The sequence below is a fragment of the Botryllus schlosseri genome, chromosome 14 (assembly GCF_051294905.1).
Source record: "Botryllus schlosseri isolate E-star chromosome 14, Bs_hap1, whole genome shotgun sequence".
Lineage (NCBI taxonomy): Eukaryota > Metazoa > Chordata > Ascidiacea > Stolidobranchia > Styelidae > Botryllus > Botryllus schlosseri.
In genome coordinates, this window is record NC_137249.1 from 24,080,679 (window position 1) to 24,100,528 (window position 19,850).

The following is a 19,850-nucleotide window of genomic DNA, read 5'->3' on the forward strand; positions in this document are numbered from 1 at the left end:
CGGCCAACATGCGACTCCAAGAAGTGTATTACTATAGAAAGACCTTGGCCAAAACTTTGAGCATGTGTCCAATGTCAATAGCCGCGCTGGGTGTGCGTGACTAATAATCCTATCCTTTAAATCCGAGCCCACAATACATGCCACCCGGGCCACCCACAGAGGAATAAATAGGCCAACATGTCAATTATTTGTGCGTGCGTCTCACGAAAGTTTTTCTTCTCGTCATCTACGTTTGGGTGACTGCAATATCTTTTGATGTTATAAAAAGCAGACCTGCGGTCATGAATTAACAACATACAATGAAGTAATTACAACAACATACCAGATGACATCATTATGAATTACGTGCCCCCAGCTCCACTGGTAAATCTAGGACTATCGGGGTCTTAGATAGGACTAAAAATGAATAGTAATACAATGCAATTACTTATATTATCGACGTTAATTCAGTCTTCAACTTGAAAATTGACCACCAAATTGGGGCCACTTTGGAGTGCAGGAGGAATTAGTGTTTTGGTCCTCATTCTAGCAGCAAGCCACGCTAACATGGTATAGAAGCGGATGGCTATGGCGGCAGGTAAAGAATTGCAAAATAACGATTGCCGCCCGTTTCAAAAAGTCATATGAGAATAAGATTAAGTGAACATAAAATTCTGCTTTCTACTTAATACAGATACTGCAAGCTGTCGTTACGATAAACGGCAAAGAATGCTTCTGTTATGATATATATCAGTATCGTGTGGAAATCGTAATGTTAAAATTTCTAATCTTTGGTCGGTGTACCCGTACAATGTACATTAGGGCTCTTCAAAAATGGACTTTTTTTTTCTCAAATCGTACTACTGGCTACTTGATAAAATTCTTAGGTTACCTAATTTAAGCCTACACACAAAATTTGGTTCAATTCCAGCCAGTAACCGCTTTGCTACAGGAGAAGAAAGTTTCTATTTATTATCTCAAAATAAATAATAAATAATTTGAAATTTTTCCGTTCACCCCATGAAAGTGTTAGGCTGTCTATAGAAACGATGCTCAACAAATTTGGTTCAATTCCAACCAGTGGAAGCGGAGTTATTCCCATCGGAAAATTTTGATTTGAATAAAATAGTATTCACGGTGAACACAACTATAATAAATGAACAAAGAATCGGTCGCCGTAAATACTATTTTATTCAAATCCAAATTTTTCGACTACAATAACTCCGCTTCCACTGGTTGGAATTGAATCAAATTTGGTGAGCATCGTTTCTAAAGACAGCCTAACACTTTCATGCGGTGAACAGAAAATTTTCAAATTTTTTATTATTTATTTTTATATAATAAATAGAAACTTTCTTCTCATGTAGCAAAGCGGTTACTGGCTGGAATTGAACCAAATTTTGTGTGTAGGCTTAAATTAGGTAACCTAACAATTTCATCAAGTGGCCAGTACGATTTGACAAAAACAGTCATTTTTGAAGAGCCCTAATGTACATAAGTACGTACTATATAGGCCTGCTGCTCGCCAAACACCAAAAGACAAACTGCGTTTATCAACCATAAACATCAATCCATAACTACCAGTTGCAACTACGCAGAATGGTGATTATTATCCTGCTGCGAGGTAGTGGCGTCTGGTGTATTGATAACCTGATATATCGCACGCACGCATATATCACGCTACAATGTACCGTCTACTCTACGTCGAATATCTATTTACTATGATTGGATTACGCAATCATGAGCGAAGCTAATACCTCTGACGTAATAATGAGCAGTGGCGTTTGTAAATAAGACGTTGAGGTTATGTCATAGTCCTTGTACAAATAAAAAGTAATCGCTCTTTCACAAAGCAATCGATTAGATATACCCAGTAAACACAGTACAGACCAAAGATGTAGAAAAGCTGAGTCGATATAGTAGATATTAGATCTCGGCAGGTAGTAGAAAGGGGGATTTTGTGTCGACTCAATTCAACGTCTTTTCCATGTACTTCACTAATGTACATATTATGCAGATTTCAACGTCTTTTCCATGTACTTCACTAATGTACATATTATGCAGATTTCAACGTCTTTTCCATGTACTTCACTAATGTACATATTATGCAGATGCTACAGCCTTTCAACATGGTGAGTAGAATGTAGATCCTACATTAGAAGAAGATCCTGACATAATAACCTGTTTTCTACCACTGGGCATAACCTGATCACGGCTGCGTCCACACACACACCACATTATCTACTACATATTAATCACATTTGCGGTAATTTAATTCAAAACGAATTGGCAAGTAAATAATGGCGGCGTAAAAAATGAAACGAACGAAATTACTTGTAGTGCAAAGTAGTGCCAATGAATGAAACTATGAGAACAGTCAGTAATCAGAAGGTTTCATCGTCTGATGATGATAATCCCTCTGGCGTTTTCTTTTCAACACACTGCAGAAATAAAATGAAAATGACGATTATTAGCTAAGACATTCGTACTGCGAAAATGGCAGAGGTAGCGAGTAACGAATGACTCCAACATTTTTTTCACCGATACTTACTAAAATGGATTTGATTCTGTACTATTTCCACTCAAGTTTTAAAGTTTTTATTATTATATGACTAGAGAACTGACTTCAATCGCCACTTCTACTTGATTATCAAGATCAACGCTGACTACTTCAGCAATCTTTGAAAACAGCCACTAACACAAAATGAATTCTTGACTAAGATTTCGTCACATTCTGTCAAAAATGATCAATTCAACAATCCAAACGAATCAGTTATTTGGCAGCTAGTTGGAGAGATATATACTAAGTCTAGAAAGTGGAATGATACTCTGCCTGGAAAGCTGAAGACCTAACAATATTGTGTACAGAGAACAAAACATTTGAGTGGCGGCACTGGTATAGACATCAACAAATTATTAGAATTGACAGCAAGATAACCAGCAAGACATTAAAATGAGAATTAGTGCAGTTCCTTAGGCTGTAGTGATACTCAGCCAGTAATTGACCTAGCAGAGAGCAAAATGTTGTAAATAAAGCGAGCGAAACCTCCGACAAATGATACGATAAAACATTAGAATCGACAGTCTTACTAGAAGCAGAATAACAATCATGAGGGGTTGGAGAACAGAAGCCCGGGAAGTGACCATCAGAAATTACTGCATACTGGCCGAACAAATCCATGACCACTAACAAATGGTCTTTTAATAGTCAATATTGATACCAAATGACACCACCCCTATTTCACCGCAACATTTAGCAAATACAGCGCTGGAGTCAACCTTATATAAGCGCTAACCAAACACATATTAGTTTTCCCACCTACTACTTCGCGCTTCGCGGATGGAAATACGCATTAAAGCGAACGGACGCGACTTGTCACACTCTTGCCATTTCTGCTCCTTTTTTCTCTTCATTTCTCTCCTCTGTCGCTTCCGCTTGAGGAGAGAAACAGTCGGCCGCGTTTACGGATCGTGAATTCCCGGCTTAATGGTGATTCTTCCTCCAATGGTCAGCACCTTGAAAATTGAGAACAATGTTGTTGCAAAATGCATGACAATTTGAAAGTTACATCATTCTAATTATTCCAGTTATGGCCGTGAATCGTTACAAGTGCGGTAACCATAAGAATTATTACTATACTTCAACTGCAAATACAAAATATTGTTATAAAATAATTACCAATTCTTTTACGTTGATCGAGTCCCAAATAGATGAAATATGTCAAAGAATTTGCTAAAATTTTTTGTATAATTTGACAGATTCCAAAATTTCTCAAAGTGCACCTTTCAAAAATTTGATATCAAGACTCCCAACATTTTACAATTCGAAGTTGGATGGCTTTACCAGTACAAGCGAACAGTTTGTATCGCAATTGACAATTATGTAGAGAACTCTGTGAGACATGTTAGTAGGCCTACCCTAAAACGTTTCTCTGACATGGACATTAGGGCTCTTAAAAATGACTTTTCTTAAATCGTTCTGGCTACTTGATAAAATTGTTAGGTTACCTAATTCAAGCCTACACACCAAATTTGGTTCAATTCCAAACAGTAGCCGCATTGCTACAGGAAAAGAAAGTTTATATTTATTATTTTAAAAATAAATAGAAAAAATTGAAAAATTTTCTGTTCACCCCATGAAAGTGTTAGGTTATGTATAGAAACGATGTTCATCAAATTTGGTTCGATTCAAACAAGTGGAAGCGGAGTTATTGCCATCGAAAAATTTGGATTTGAATAAAATAGTATTTACGGTGGGCACCACTATAATAAATAATTAAAGAATTGTGTCACGCTGTCATACTGTTTTACGCAACTGTTATTATACACTGCATTGTTGCTGTGTTCTGGCTCCATTGATGTTATTTCTAAATTCGACATTAATGCGTCATAATTCTCCATCTGGTTTTGAATTAAACTCTGTTTTGCTTCCTTTATCGTGCCGGTAGCTCATTAATAGGCACGTGAAAAGTTCTTCGGGTTTCAATAACGTTTATCATGAAGGTACTTTTGAAAGCAGTATTAAAATTTTGTACCACCAACCAGTTATTTAATTACTATTTATCTTCAAAGTAAATGCTCATTGCATGAAGCAGGGTTGTAAGACTCGAGTCCCGATTTTCTGTTGACTCGACTTGACTCGGGTCATCTTCTCAAAGTACGGAAATGACTCGACTCATTGCGCATGACTTGAGACTCAGACGGCCAAGACCGACATTTCATGGTTATTTCAAAGAATAGTACAGCAAATCGCTATTGGGATTTCGTCTATCGATACTGGTAAAACTGCTAAAAGTAAGGAAAATTCGTATATTATAAATGCGACCCACTCGATATCACAAAAAAATATATAAAAAGTTGGTTTAACAAGACTTTAATTGGAAACTGAGCAAATAACCCAATGACTTAGACTCTGGCTCGAGTCATAATACCATAACTCGGACTTGGACCTCTGCTCGCTGATTTGGACTCGGACTTGACCCGGTGGTGAATTGAAAATGACTCGAGTCAAAACTATAAAAGGGAGATTGACTTGCGACTCGGAGCCTTGTGACTTGGTTACAACCCTGGCATGAAGCCTCAATAATTACATGAGTGGGGTGACTAGACAAAGAACACAGTCACATTTGCAGCATATCATGAATGTCTCTTACTATATGTGATCTTGTTCAAATGGAGGTTGATGAAAGCGTATTTCCCATTCTTTCCGACTCTGCTATAACTACACCAGACTGGAAACCTTCTTCAGGATGCTTCTTGCTGAATGACCAATATTGTCGCCGTCAACGGTACGAGTGCAAATGTCTGATACGTCAATAAAGGAACAGAATTAGTTGACTGTTCATGACCGTCCACGTTCAGAGTTGCATCTCAAAGATGCTAAAATAAGCCTAAATATAATCCAAGCAATACGATCGTCCACTTTGACTGACTGAATTTCTAAAAATAATAAACATAACACCTTGATAGCTTCCACATCTTACGTTTATATATACCGTCTGCTATCGGCACAACAAAGTATTTAAAAATAACAAAACAGATTCAACATACCACATATCTTGCAAAGGCTTTTGCTTTCATTCAATATGTCAGCAAACTTCTTTAAATCCTCCTTTGTGGTGAGTGGCTTTGGAATTATTCTAGGATCAATTCCGATATCGTTTTATCATATACAATCTATGGCGGAATAAAAGTTTCGGATAAGTTCTGAAACAAACACAATTTTCCACACAAAAGTCAATTGCCACACGAAATGCCAAATGCTACGGTCCCATTTTACAAGGTATGGCGAGGTAACGTAGTGGTACGTTCCATTATAGCTAAACACCAATGAATTGCGGGTTCGAGCCTGACACGTCGACTCCATAATTCCTACCGAAGTGTTGGCCGTTTATCTAGGCTCCTCCTCGCCATCTGATCCGCATAGCCATGTCTTAAAAAGCCTAGGAGTGGGCCGTGCTATAAGTGGGCAGATGGTTGCCGATGAACTCGGCACTTGGTGAATTCGGCCCTCGGGAAATTTTGAAATGAAGTGTATTTACAGCTATTAATATGAATTATCAAACTAATAATAGTATTATCAAGTGATTCGTCAATCTTGTAAGGAGGTCAGGGCATCCGTAGATCACGCAGTCACGGCGTGATTAGATCACGGATTGCGTAGCCACGGGAAATAACGCAGCGCTCATATACCGAACACGCGCGGTCTGCTTGGAATCGATGGCATGAGTCACGGGCCTGTGTCGTGTAAGTTTTGAGAAGATGGATCTTGGCGTTGTATGTGAGATCAAAACTGTGGAAGATCAAGCGGCGCTTCTTCGTTTATCGATCACGACAAGCCAGTGTTCCTCATCAACAAATGTTTCGCATGATCACGTCAAAATAAATTATTTTTTGCCTTTCGAGAGACGATTCCACTCTGGGATTAGGGTGTCTCGATAGCAGGGTTGAAGGATCCCAAGATTACGAGATCTACCGCGAGCCACGACACGTTTAAATTTCCTTTTTGATACTGTTCATTCATATTAAATGCATTTCTAATGCGAAGGTGTTCTAGTGCCAATTCCTCCAAGGGCCGAGTTCACCAAGTGAAGAGCGTCGCGGTATTTCCCGCGATTACGCAATCTGTGATCTAATCACGCCGTGACTGTGTGATCTACGCATGCCCTGACCCCCGTACAACATTGACAACCACTCAAAGTGCCAAGTTCACCGGCAAACATTCCAGTAACCAATCATGGTGACCGGTACCGCTACGAGATCTACCACGGCCGAATTCACCAAGTGCCGAGTTTGTGCGGCCGAATTCACTAAGTGCCGAGTTCACTGGTAATCGGGCAGATACGGAATAATAATAATAAGAACCGGCCTGGTGTAAAATGACCAGTGTAGTCGAACCACCACCATGAACACCACAAACAAACAAATAAACATCTAACATGGAAAAGAAATTACCTTTGCAGCCTTTGACAAACACAGTTACCATTGAAACCAGCAATTTAGGTCTTATTCGAAAGCAGAATAACAACGGTTTTAGTGGACATATCAAATCAAATGTTGGAAAGTTCATGTAAAATAACCCAAAATATTATCTTACTGTGACCATATTCCATCAATATGGTCTGGCTAGCCAAATTCTCTGGGCCAACATAAACAAGCTGCGTTTGGTTTCAACAATTAATAATCTTGTCACTGGATTCGAGGTATAATTGCACTCAAATATCAAATTTTGCTCCATTAATCAACATCAAGTTGAAAATGTCCATTCTTGCCCCAACTTTTATAAAATCACGAATCAGTGTTCTACAGGAATGTATCTATGTGACTTATATACCTAGAAAATTCAAGCATAAATATTATGATAGACCGTAGGTATAGGTACCGGTAATTCAGATGTTTGAAGCGACTTGGACAACTAGATAATTATAGTGGTCTAATTTCACTAAATTAGAGCGAAATGCCAGCAATATAATTGTAATCTAATTCGGAAAAAACGGTTTAGCTCTAATTCTAACCTGGAAAAGCTGAAACTTTTCTATAGTTGTCTACACCTGTTTTGCAGAAAGTCAAACAGCTCTAGGCGTCATATACTACAGGCAATTCGAAATACCCCATAAGCTATATGCTACTGCGTATATACCTTTAACCCGCTACCTCAGTCAGTCACAATTCCTATATATTTACGGCATTTACCATACAGAAAGAGCGAACTACGCCTGGCTGCGACCTGTTGCGCGTCAAATCTTTGTATGGCGCGATGACGTAAAATTTGAATCGCCGAAATATTCTAGAAGTCACGCATCGATAATCATATTCCTAAACGTACAACATCTCTCTTATTTAGTTATTCTCTGAATAAAACTATTAGCCATACTCGTTGAACATGCGAGATTACCGAAAGAGCGAATATATATATAATGAAGATCATATATATCAGAAGAAAACAAAACTGTTCGACCTTAGAGCAACAACATGAATATACAACACCGGTGACATCCTCACGCAATAAAACGAAGGGAGAACATTGTTTTCTAATAGATAGAACGAAGCTACCGCATGAGATCGAACAAAACCGGATAGAATTCATCGTGATTGAATGTACCGACAAAGTCATCCTTTCTACGTATTTTAGTCGTACCCGCGAGAGATAGAAAATTTGCATTATTAGGTCAACTACCGGATATAACGAAGCCTAATGCATGAGATGGAACAACACCGAGTATGAATTTATTCTGATTGAATATAACCACAAGACCATCCTACTACGTATTTTAGACATTCCCTCGACACTTAGAAAATCAGAACCTAATCGAGATGATCCTGGATGATCCTTTTACGGTTTTGTGTTTGCTGGGTAGGAAGTAGTCGATTACGATTACTTCGGAATTTTTTCGAATGTAATCGATTGCGATTACGATTACTTGAAAATGCTGTAATCGTCGTAATCGATTACGATTACTAATCGCGATTACCCCATGTCTGATGCATAGTATTTATCTCTGCATCAATCGATTCAATAAGTATCAATCCAATCCGGCACCATTCGTGAAAGTATTATTCATTTTGACTACAATCTTTGGAAATATCTCAATGTCTGAAGCAAAGTGGAACATGACATGGTTGCTTCTCATGGACGGCCTGGCGTGCCGAAATCTCAGAAGATAATGATTTGCACTTTTATTAAGATCCCTGAATCCTTTTCAATTTCCTCGCGGCTGTGGGTTGCTTTGCGGCTGTTTCAATACACGAACAATCTTTTCTTGAAAGTTAGAATGGACTATAATTTATAAAAAATGTTAACGATCCTGTAAAAAATGTATGCATTAGACATATACAGAATGGGAATTTGTTATGTCACAGTTTTGCCAGTCAACTACAGTTGAAATCAAGTTATTTATTCAATCCGTCAAGTATTTTCCGTACTGCCGCATATGCAATATATATGAGAAATATGCATATTCAAGAGAGATTTTGCATTGGTGTGGAGTTACATTGCTTGAAAAATAACCTGGGTATTTGAGGCAGCAGCACATACAATGCATGTTGATGCTCATGCTGACGTCATAAAGCGTGATGCAAATGGCGAAAATTTATGAAGGTTATACATAAAAAACCATAGACGTACACACTATACAATGACGAAGGTTACAAAATCATTTCCTAACCTTTCAATGAATAAGACACCATAGAATGTTGCTCGCAAATGCATAAATCATCTATTTTGTACAATCCTTCCAGCTATCAATCTTAACGAGTACTCCATGTTAATTTTAAAGGTTTACAGGCAATTCATGGGGAACACTTCACAACGGGTAGTTCATATCAAGAAAGACCATGGCAATTAGCTTCGAGAAGAAAAAAAGCAGAAGTATACCAAAACAAATAAGGTGGGTTAAAAAAGTCGAAATTCTAGGGAACATCATAGCCCACGAGGAGAAGCCATGGAGAAAATCGGTGGACACGGCGAAGAAACTCATGAAAGACCTGGAAAACATGAACGGAACCTGAGAAGGTTTGAAAAAATTCAAATAATAAGAACGAATATCCTTCCCCTGTTCACATACATGGCAACAACTTGCAGCGTCCCCTTAGCGCAGCGCGCCAGGCTTAAACGCCACCTAATGAGTTTCCTTTTCCAGAAATACGATAAGATCGAGTACGAAAAGATAATACAGCCGAGAATCAAAGGGGGCCTCGACCTGATCTACATCCCAAGGATCGTGGATTTGATACATATAAAACCGGCTCTCCATTTTCTGCGTAAGAATGGAGATTGGAGAACCACCGGAGACGGATTGGGAAAACAGGCTTGAGAACCAACTCGCCATCACGCTCCGCAGGTATGCAAAACACCGATTGACTAACTCCAAGGCACATACATTTCAGCCGCTACAACACTGGAAGAGAATCAGCGAATAAATGAAGAAATTACAATTCAACCCAGAGGATATCAGCAAAAAGGATACATACAAAACCACGATGCACAGGAACCATGTGAGAACCATTCAGGACATGGAGGGCCCGAACTGGGACAACATCCAACTCCCCACTCTCACCCACCAGCAGCGAAGACAACTGGGAAATCCAACACCACCTGCTACTAAAAAGAGATCGGGTATATGCAAGATCGGCCGAATGCACGTCACACTGCACCTTCTGCCATAGTAATCTCGAAACTCACACCGACCTCTTTATAGGCTGCAAGGTGATCAAACCCGTAATGAGCATGTTTTTAGATTTATGGACGGAGCTAACTGGGGACGCAAGACAACCGATTGAAAATCGAACCATCGTTAACATGAACCCGGAACAACCCACCCAAGATGGTAATAAAACTTCCCTACTGGTACTAATCTCCATTCTTAAACAGGCAGTATGGACGGCCAGGAACAAGAAGATCCACGGGACGCCTAGAATCGACGCGAAATGGATAAGGGACTCTACGCTGAGAAGAATGGAAAGAAGACCCCGAAACGATGATGTCAGAACGGAGGAAATACTGATCAAGATCAAAGAGCGGGCGCGCGCGTTGCGATAAATTGTTTCGAAAGTCTTACTATTTGGAAAACTTACCATGCCATAATAAATTGCGACTGCCCACTTGCGGCCACTCCGAATTCCCCGGCGAGCAGACGTTACCGAGACGAAACCATCCCTCTCCGCCAAAAATCCCTCTCGCAACACCCCGTTCATATTAAATGGCCAAATCTATATGTTTAGACCCGCGCACAATTTCATGAATTTAAAATTTTGTATCTTCATGTAATCGCATGCAAAAATATATTGGAAATCCCGTAGCCTCAGGCAATTGTAAATATAATTTGTATTCTGCATCTTTCTTACCATTACCATTGTGGCAATGTATATTTATTATTTATTTCCAATGATGCAATAAACTCTTAAAAGTTGGGTCTTTATCTACCTCTCCGAGAATTGACTCGTCTTCGTGAGTCATTTCTCGGTAGAGTCTTGACTCTTCCTTGAGTCAAGACACTCTTCCAGTCAGCGACTTCTCTCTTGTCGCTTGACTGCTTTATTACCTTCTCCCTGTCTAGACGTTAGGTCTAGACCAGTGGTTCCCAAATGGTGGGGAATTCCCCACTGGTGGGGAATTCAATGATTTCAGGTGGGGAATAGACGCATTTGTTCAAAATTATATACAGGACAGTCTACATATTCACGGAGACACATGCGCAATTACCGTTATCAGTTGACACATGCGCAATTACCGTTATCAGTTAACTGCTCTTGAATGTATGTATCGAAAATTATATTGCGTATTGTTCACAAAACCTCATTTTAACTCTGGATGGCCAATGATGTCGTCACAAACGCATCTAGCACGACTAATTTGACGTGAAATAACGCTCTCGCGAAATTTTAAGCGTTATTGGTATCGGTTCACAATACGTTTTGTTGCAGTTGAAGGCGATTGTCTTGCGTACTGGTGTGGTTGTGTGTCTTGTGTAGTCAAAACAACAGATAGCTGCTCTGAGATGACAAAAGTGCTGGGCAGTAGGACCGTAACTGCCGCACCGCAAACCCCCCAATTAGGGGGGGGGGCGAGCTCGAAGAGGCATAAAATTATTTCGTGCATAAACATAAATTAAGTATTCTTTTGAAAACTTATGCCACTTTATCAAAAAATTTTCGCGCTCGGCGCTCGATTTAATATCGCCGAATATCTGATTATTCGGTACCCTTCCCACAAGAAAATACGTAGAATTTATAGAAATGGAGACTTCGGCGTCGGCTATTACTGCACCACGACGCACCGAGGCCATGTAACATGCAACTCCAAGAAGTGTGACAGAACGATCAGCAGCGAGAAGACCATGGCCGAGAAGGAATGGCCTTGTGGTGACCGAAAACTTCGATATATATATATATATATACAATATACATATGTGTTCCATTGTCAACAGGTGGCTAAATGGTTGGCGCCGAATGTTCCTGTCCTGGCGATCTGAACCCCACAGGGCAAATGCCATCCCGCTGGAAAAAATATTTGCCAGTAAAGCAATACCAATTTGAAATCTTGTGTGCTTTTGGGCGATTTCCATATCTTTTGACATAGCAGAGGTCACGAAATAGCATAATGTAATGAAGTCAATATACCAATGGGTCCGCTTGAAAATGTTTAATTCTTATTGAGGGATCCTACCTTTTCCAACACACCTCACTCAGCTCCACTGGTAAATCTGATTAGGTGAGCAGAGAGGGGATAAAAAATTGATAACAAAGTATATGCAATTCCCGATCATATTTACCGATTCAAACATGAACTATAAAAATTTTTCGCGTTTCGCGCGTTTAGTCCAAATAAGGCGACGGACTAAACAGTATACCGAATGTAGCTGATAAAGAGCGGGAAAAAAGCCTACAGGCTCAGCAGGGCTGAGGGGGTTCTGGGGTGCTAAGCCCCCCAGAAGTTAGGTTTATCACCCTGTGGGGGCCGCAGTATCGACTCTTACAAAACGTTTGAAAACGCGCTTATACAGCTAGTAAACGGCTTCAAAAACGCCTGTAAACAAGCGCTCAGTGCCGCAATACCAACGCAATTCAATTGCAAAGGCTAAAAACAACGATGAGAAGGCAAAGACCACGCTCAATAGACGTAGCCGTGCCTAACAACATGCCGGGCAGCGACGCCTGCAACGCCATCCTTACGCACGAGCCGTTAAAACCATTGCTAGAGAGAATTGAATCCATTTACCAGATAGGTTACAATCTCTTCAACATTAAGGTTAAAGAATCGACAGATGCAGAAGAAATAAAGAACCAAATACTTGGTGCATGCGAGGCAGGCATTAAAACAGCACATGGAGTCTTGACAGTGAAAAGCGCTAGTGATCCAATCAGAGCAATCAATATTAAAGCAGTCCCTACAGAGGCGACCGATCTGGAAATAGCAACGCTCCTGTCTTTATACCAGTGTGGAAGGGTTATAAAAGCCGTCAGAATCAACCACAGCGGCACAAAATATCACAACGGCTACAGACGTATATTAATAGCCGACTATGAGCCGGGAAGGATCCCGGCGTACATCAAAATCAGAGGCTTCAGTTGTAAGGTTTTTCTGCCACCGGGCGAACAAACCTCAATCATTTGCAATAGGTGCCTGCAACAAGGGCACCTAGCAAGAGATTGCAACAACGAAATGATGTGCCTCTTTTGCAAAAAAAACGGGCCACAAGAAGAAAGCAACACAGAACTAGAAGTTATTGAAGACAGTATAGATACAAACAACCAACACGAAGAACAAGAAGAAGAAGAGATAGGAAACAATAACGAACAAGACAGTGTAGACAATACACCAGCAGAACTCCACATTCATGAGAGCGATCACGAGAGCAATCAAAGTAAAAACATGCCAGACAACAACAATGGCAATCAAGAAGGAGAGTCGATTTGGGAAGACATTTCCCAACACACAATCCAACAAAGCACACAAATACCGACGCCGACATCTCCGACACTGCAGACAAGACGCAGGGCGCCATCCAACCCTACACTGTAAAAAATATCCTTGGTATTTCTCAAGTCTAGGGTAGGTTCAAAATCCCTCTACTTTGGACTCGTGAAACCATTTTGCTAGTTAGACAGCTAGGTAATCCTCAAGTCTCCTGCCTAGTCAACTAGGTGTTTCTCAAGTGTCCTACCTGACTTGTATTACATGAACGGAGTCGGACAACGAAACGACATTGACCTTTCACCTTAATCAATAGCCAGAATATTAGTCGTCAGTATGTAGATTCAAACACAGTGTATATTAACAAAAAATCATGCAACGCAACAGACACAAGACAGTACATAAGAAAACACAACTATCATATTCAAGTTGAATATTTAATGATGTAATAAGCAGACTTGGATAACTTTATATTTTTCAGCTTTTCCCAATTAAATTATAATTACATGGAAAAAATTAGTCCAAATTAGATTAAAATTTTAATTTTACAGATAAGATTATAATTAGTTGCAGCAAAAATATTTCACAAATTAGCGCAAAGAAGGATGTCGCAAATTAGACTAGAATTAGATGACTGGCATTTCGCTCGGATTCAAGTTAATCAGACTATAGAATTATTATCAAGTTGTCCAAGTCTAATCATAAGGTGCCATCCTTTTTCCTGACACGGTATAGTGCCAAAAATATTTAACTTCGTACATGTCAATTGGTTGCGAACACAATTTAAAGCAACCAAAATAAAGAAATAAACAGTGACCCAATTTCGTGTCGCGACCTCTTTGAATCACTGGTCTTATCCCATCACAAATCAATTGTGAAGCCAAAGAAACTGCTGGTAACAGAATAGAACTAATCAAATAACGAAGAAACGTGGAATGTAACGAAATTAGAGCGTCACGGGACGAGATATTACTACTCCGACAGTAAAATAGGACAACCACCATACTGCCACAAATGTAAATATCATACAGTTGGTCAAGTATCAAATTTAGCTTGGTGCAAACAACACTGGTGTGTTTGACGTCTGGAATTTCGGCGAGAAAGGTTGCGACAAAGTTCAGGGTGTTAGATGATGCGGTTGGAAACTTCACATTGAACACCCAATAAATAGCAATCATGCATGCCAGAGCATGATGAAAACTCAGCAAACCGCCGACTACTTCTCCATCAAAATGGATCGTCCAATTCTCCGTCACCGAATTGAATATAATTGTCGGGTAGACATTCTTTGGCTCCTAAGAAATATAAACCATATTAACATACAGAATTCAACAAAAAGTTCAGAACAGTGTGTGGACTGTGAATTAGCGATTTACAACCTTCTCATTACAACAATCGGACTTGAATATGGACTGTGTAGCAATCAGAGCTGTGGAGTGGGTAAATTTTACCACCGACTCCGGCTTCACACACATTTTCAATATACTGACACCCGAGTCTTTAAACGTACCGACTCCAACTCCAGCTATTATAGTTTTCACGACTCCGACTCCATCAAGCGAAAATTACCCAGACTCCGACTACATCAAGCGAAAACTACCCAGACTCCGACTCCACAGCCCTGGTAGCAATGCATAGTCAGATTTATTATACTTACTTGGTTACTAATCGATCATCGTGGTCTCGTAGGAGACAGAAATACCAATCTTCATGACGGGGGGAGGAGGGTAAGTACAAACAGTATGGGAACTACTAGCGAAAGTTGAGACGAGCAAATATAAATATCCTGCTAAACATGATGATCCATACCATGGTTTATATATGATGCGGTCTCAAATTTAGGTAGGAAGTGTGAAAACAATATTGTCTGTGGCCATGATTCATATAGAAATAGGCGATGCGTGTATGAAAATGTTTAGCTTTAGTTTGAATACAGCAGATTTCTGGGGAAAATGGCAGCTGCCAATGTTTTCACTTTCCACTTCAACTTGAGACAACATCACATCAAGAGTGCAGTGCCTCCAAGAAATACCGATGATCAACACACCTTGTCCACAATCAAGAAGTTGTCGTACTTTTCATTGAACATGGTTGGAATGTAGACCATCCAGTCCAGTTTTTGACTACCTGAATGATAAGTGTTATTATTAACTTGGATGTAGGGTGTCCGGTTAATACCGAGAATGCTATTACCAAGAATGCTATGGCCGAGAAGGACAATACCAAGAATGGACATTACCAAGAATAGACAATACCGAGAATGGACATTACCGAGAATGCAATACATGCAGTGCAGGCATGTTATGTAGTCGGGAGCTACCTGAACGGTAAAAAAAACAGGCCAAATTTAGAGCAATGCTACCACAACGGAAAGTGAGGACCTAATTTCTTTTGATTTAGGTAATTTATAAATAACAATACACCTAGTGGTAAATATTTGTTACAGAAGTAGCCCGGGGTACTTTACAAAAGTGGAATGCGGTCCACCACCACTGCCGTGTGTTATGTATTCTGGTTTGATGAAAATAAATATTCTCTCTCTCTCTCATTCCCACATATAAGGGAAAATAGCAGCTGGGGAATAGCGCGAGACGACGGCTTCAAAAAAACTCAAAATCAACCTCACCTGAACTAATAACTCCCTTCGGTCGAAAAAAAAAACAGAATCTACTCGCGTACCACCTGAAGGCCTTCGCGTACCACTAGTGGTACGCGTACCACAGGCTGGGAACCAATTGGCTAAGGGGTCCACGAGACGAAAAAGGTTGGGAACCACTGATGTATACCAAGCAAAAAGATAGTAAAGCATATTACTTACTCATCAACTTCTTGATTCCCAATGAAATTTTTTGCGGTTGAGTGAGGCTTGACGCAGAGCTCCAGCTCTTCTCTAAGATTTTTGAGGTCAGGTCAACGTAGTAAGTATCATCGTGACAGCTTTGGTTCCGACAAATCATTTTCATTTCTTCCAAAACCTGAATATTTTGAAATATTATCATCACAGGGTCATTCGATTTTACGAGTATAGTTAATATTGACACGCGAGTCCAATTTTGGGCATGTTGTAACTGCTGGTAAATATTCCTACTGTGTGGCCTATTTTGTCTTGATATTGTAATTTGTAGCCTGCAACCCCTACGAAATTTGAAAACTGGCACGTGACCAGTATTGAGTTAGCGACCTATGATGAAGTATACACCCATAGGCCAATGAGGTTTGAGACCACCACCTTTTATATACCCACCCAATGAGCGTCGGCCAAAACTGGGTAAGTCCACAACAGACTCTTTGTTGATGTGCCTTTGATGATGCTCTCATGACGAGTTTTAAAAGTCCTTCTCCCCCGTCCAAGATCATGTCTTTATCGGGTGCTCTCCTTTTCCACTCAGTTTTTAACACAGCCTGATGCTCTTCAATGCTACGGTCATCTTCTGAAGGGTAGATATCTGGATTCTGAAAGATAAATAATATTTCATTATCAGAGATGGTTAGCGTTTTTTTTTCAATTCCAAATCACTAGACCAGTAGTCCCGATGATTGAACAGGACAAGCTCGATGTCAATAAAAAGAGCTTTCCCAATTTCTAAGCAGCCAATTCAGCAAATATTACATACGTCAAACTGCAAGGCCGCGTCACAAATTTATGCTCTTTGCGTCCCACGTTATGTTGCGAGCTATTTATATAGAGCACATCCTTATGAAAAAAGCAGGATTTTAAAAAGCTTACTTTGCATGTTAATATTCGTAAACAGAACCCGTTTCTTCAACAGCATAACAATGTACATGGCACATCTGATCAGACTTGGAGAACTACGGTAGATAATAATAGTTGCTCAATTTCACACAATTATAGCGAAATAACAGTATTCTAATTCTAATCTAATTTATTGCAAGACAAAATATGAGTAGGTAAATATTCATCTCTCTCATGAATGAGCCTACTGATCCTACATTTCACTTACTGCCACTGGTGCTCAAAATCAGCCGCAACATTAGTCCATCTGCAATTGTCGACATGTCATAAAGTTCGACGTACGAATCAAATGTCTCGTCATAATATTCCATTTTGAATTGATTGTCCCCAATTTCATCATGAAATACATTTTTCACAGCATCAGGAACTGCAGATAGGTGATCAACTGTGATCACTCTTTTACTCTCACCATAACTAACCAGCAGTTTCATATTCAACTGTACAACTATCACAGTGGTAATTTGATAACCAGCTATAGTGTGTTTCTGTAAATACAATGGTCATAATCAAAATAATGAAAATTGCAAAAAAGTTGTGAAAGCAATATTTTTCAATCAACATACTGCACTGTATGAGCTCAATCATCTTTAGGCTTCAAACTTGAAACATATTTGTTGATGCAGCCTAATGTACGGGACACCGAAATCGGCAACAGATATTTCTCCCGACACTGCAAGGCAAACCGGAAAAAAACATCATGACAGTTTGGTACCAGTATGCTGCCACAATCCTGCTCAATCTCTCGCTGTGTCTGATCCAACTGTTCGGGTGTGATGGAAACAGGGAGGTCTACATCAGAACCTGGATTCAACACTGCTGGTTTTACATGCTCGCGGTAAAGATGCATCCTGAAGCTATGATGTGTTCTAAACGACGGAATGCTGCCGCTACACGGCTCCATCTTGTAGTTGAATGAGTTGCACAAACGATGAATACTACGCACATGATTCAGCAAGACTTTTCGCGATGAAAATTGATTGGCAATGCATCCTGCAACTGGACAAATCCAATTAATTACCGCCGGCTTGCAACTGTACTCAGTCCGCTTAACTGTGCTCCACTGAGCGGCGAAAAGTGCGGTAACTGTCAGTTTGAAGTGCGGAAAACGCGGGGAATTCTTGACGTCAGAAGGCCTTGCTCGTCTCGATATACAATAGCAAATCTTCGCATAAACTCTCAAGTTAACCTGAGCAAGGCGATAATAATTAAGTTTCGTATTTGATGGCTTGTACATGTCTATGTAAAATATTACCTTACCGTTCGTTCCTACGGATAGATACGTTACCTCGTCGTCACGCTTCCTTGCCCATAGAGTTCACTGCTGGTCAATGTAAAAGTAGCATAATGGTGATTCCATACCTAGCGACCAGAGCGCTCAACATAAATAAAGTTGATCTTGTCGAAAAGTAATGTTTCACTGATTCCGAAAATATAGATAATAATCTGACCTAGGCAACGGAACCACCCCGAAATAGTCCGCAAAGATCTGAAAATTGGCATTGCTCTTAACAATTGCAGTGACGCAACACAATGACCAATGACCATAACAATGGCCTGTGCAACGCGTTCAGCAAAATGCCGATTTTCAGATTTCGAGGGGATTCATTCTACTGACTGTATATTTCGGAATCATCAATCCCTATATCCGATCAAAATCATTGAGCCCATCATGAAATGACGTGAATATCGCAGTGATTTAACGCAGCGTGTTACGATAATGGCCCTTTTCATACCGGATTTACGAAACTCTTTCGGGAACAAGTTCCGAAACAGGCGATGTTCACATAGAGAAAAAATTACCGGAACAGTTCCGGGAAAAGGACGCGTTCATACCTATTTAGAGTTACCGCGAACTTATGTTCACACAGGTCGTGTTTTCGGTAAATTCGCGGGAAATTATGGCCAGTATGAACGCGATTCTCCGTAACTGTTGATAGTTACGAAACCATGTCTGTGGGGTGTTCCAGTTGTAATATGCTTGTGGAAAACAATGTGGGAGAGGCATATACGTGAGATGCGGAGAAGTTGGCTCCAACTTTTAGCTATGGGATGTTGCGGATATGCCTTCTCGAAGTGTATGGGACTCTATACTCAATATCCGTATCAGTAATAGAGCCCGAGCATGTTCCTGACTTGTATATTATCAACCGAAGCTGAGAGCAGAAACTGAAAGCCAGCAAAGAGGATAGAGTCCTGGAATGAAAAGAACACCGATCAGGCGATCACATCTGCGTACGAGGTACGACAAAGTCAGGTTATCTTTGTGATTGCTGTATAATGGTTTGGGTAAATCTAATCTTATGTACACTGTACAGAGAAACCAGGGAAATCGAGAAATTCGTGAGAGAAACATTTGGTATACTCTGCGACGAGCTTCGAGACCATAACGAAAAGCAGCAAGCAAATTACACGAACTCAATTTCTCTTGCTTGCTGAGTAGCTGTCGCTCTTTGGCGGCTAGCCAATGAAGCCAATCGTTTATAGATCCAGGTAAACATCAGATGTATTTTAAGAATGCAACTGTCACAAGTTGATTTTAATAAAAATTGCTGGTGCCTAGTAGGGCTAGCCACAATGATTCGAATACTCGAATCTGAATCGAGTATTAACATTATTGATTCGAGGCGAGTAGTAAAATACTACTTTTCGAGTAGGCTACTGAAATTATACTGAAAGTTGATTTACCAACGAGAATTATACCATAGT

General features: G+C 40.0%; 1 long non-coding RNA gene and 1 pseudogene across 8 annotated transcripts in view; both read right to left on the reverse strand.

Moving 5' to 3' along the window:
* The window catches only part of LOC145456561 (uncharacterized), a 390,319-nt gene that overhangs the window by 306,394 nt on the left and 64,075 nt on the right, over window positions 1-19,850 (reverse strand). The window lies entirely within an intron of this gene.
* LOC145456548 (trans-1,2-dihydrobenzene-1,2-diol dehydrogenase pseudogene) overlaps window positions 1-19,850 on the reverse strand; it is a 355,453-nt pseudogene that overhangs the window by 184,225 nt on the left and 151,378 nt on the right. For 2 of the 7 annotated variants that reach the window (XR_013920635.1, XR_013920636.1), the window contains exons 2-5: window positions 16,635-17,629; window positions 16,209-16,365; window positions 15,438-15,517; window positions 13,730-14,685 (exon numbers count right to left, since the gene is read on the reverse strand). The exons of 1 other annotated variant lie outside the window; for it this stretch is intronic. The product of XR_013920635.1 is annotated as a trans-1,2-dihydrobenzene-1,2-diol dehydrogenase pseudogene, transcript variant X7 (transcript). Of the gene's footprint in view, window positions 1-2,230; window positions 2,421-3,298; window positions 3,496-5,132; window positions 8,784-13,729; window positions 14,686-15,437; window positions 15,518-16,208; window positions 16,366-16,634; window positions 17,630-19,850 lie in introns of those variants that run through there. 4 more of the 7 variants (XR_013920634.1, XR_013920632.1, XR_013920631.1 and 1 more) reach the window with 4 other exon arrangements.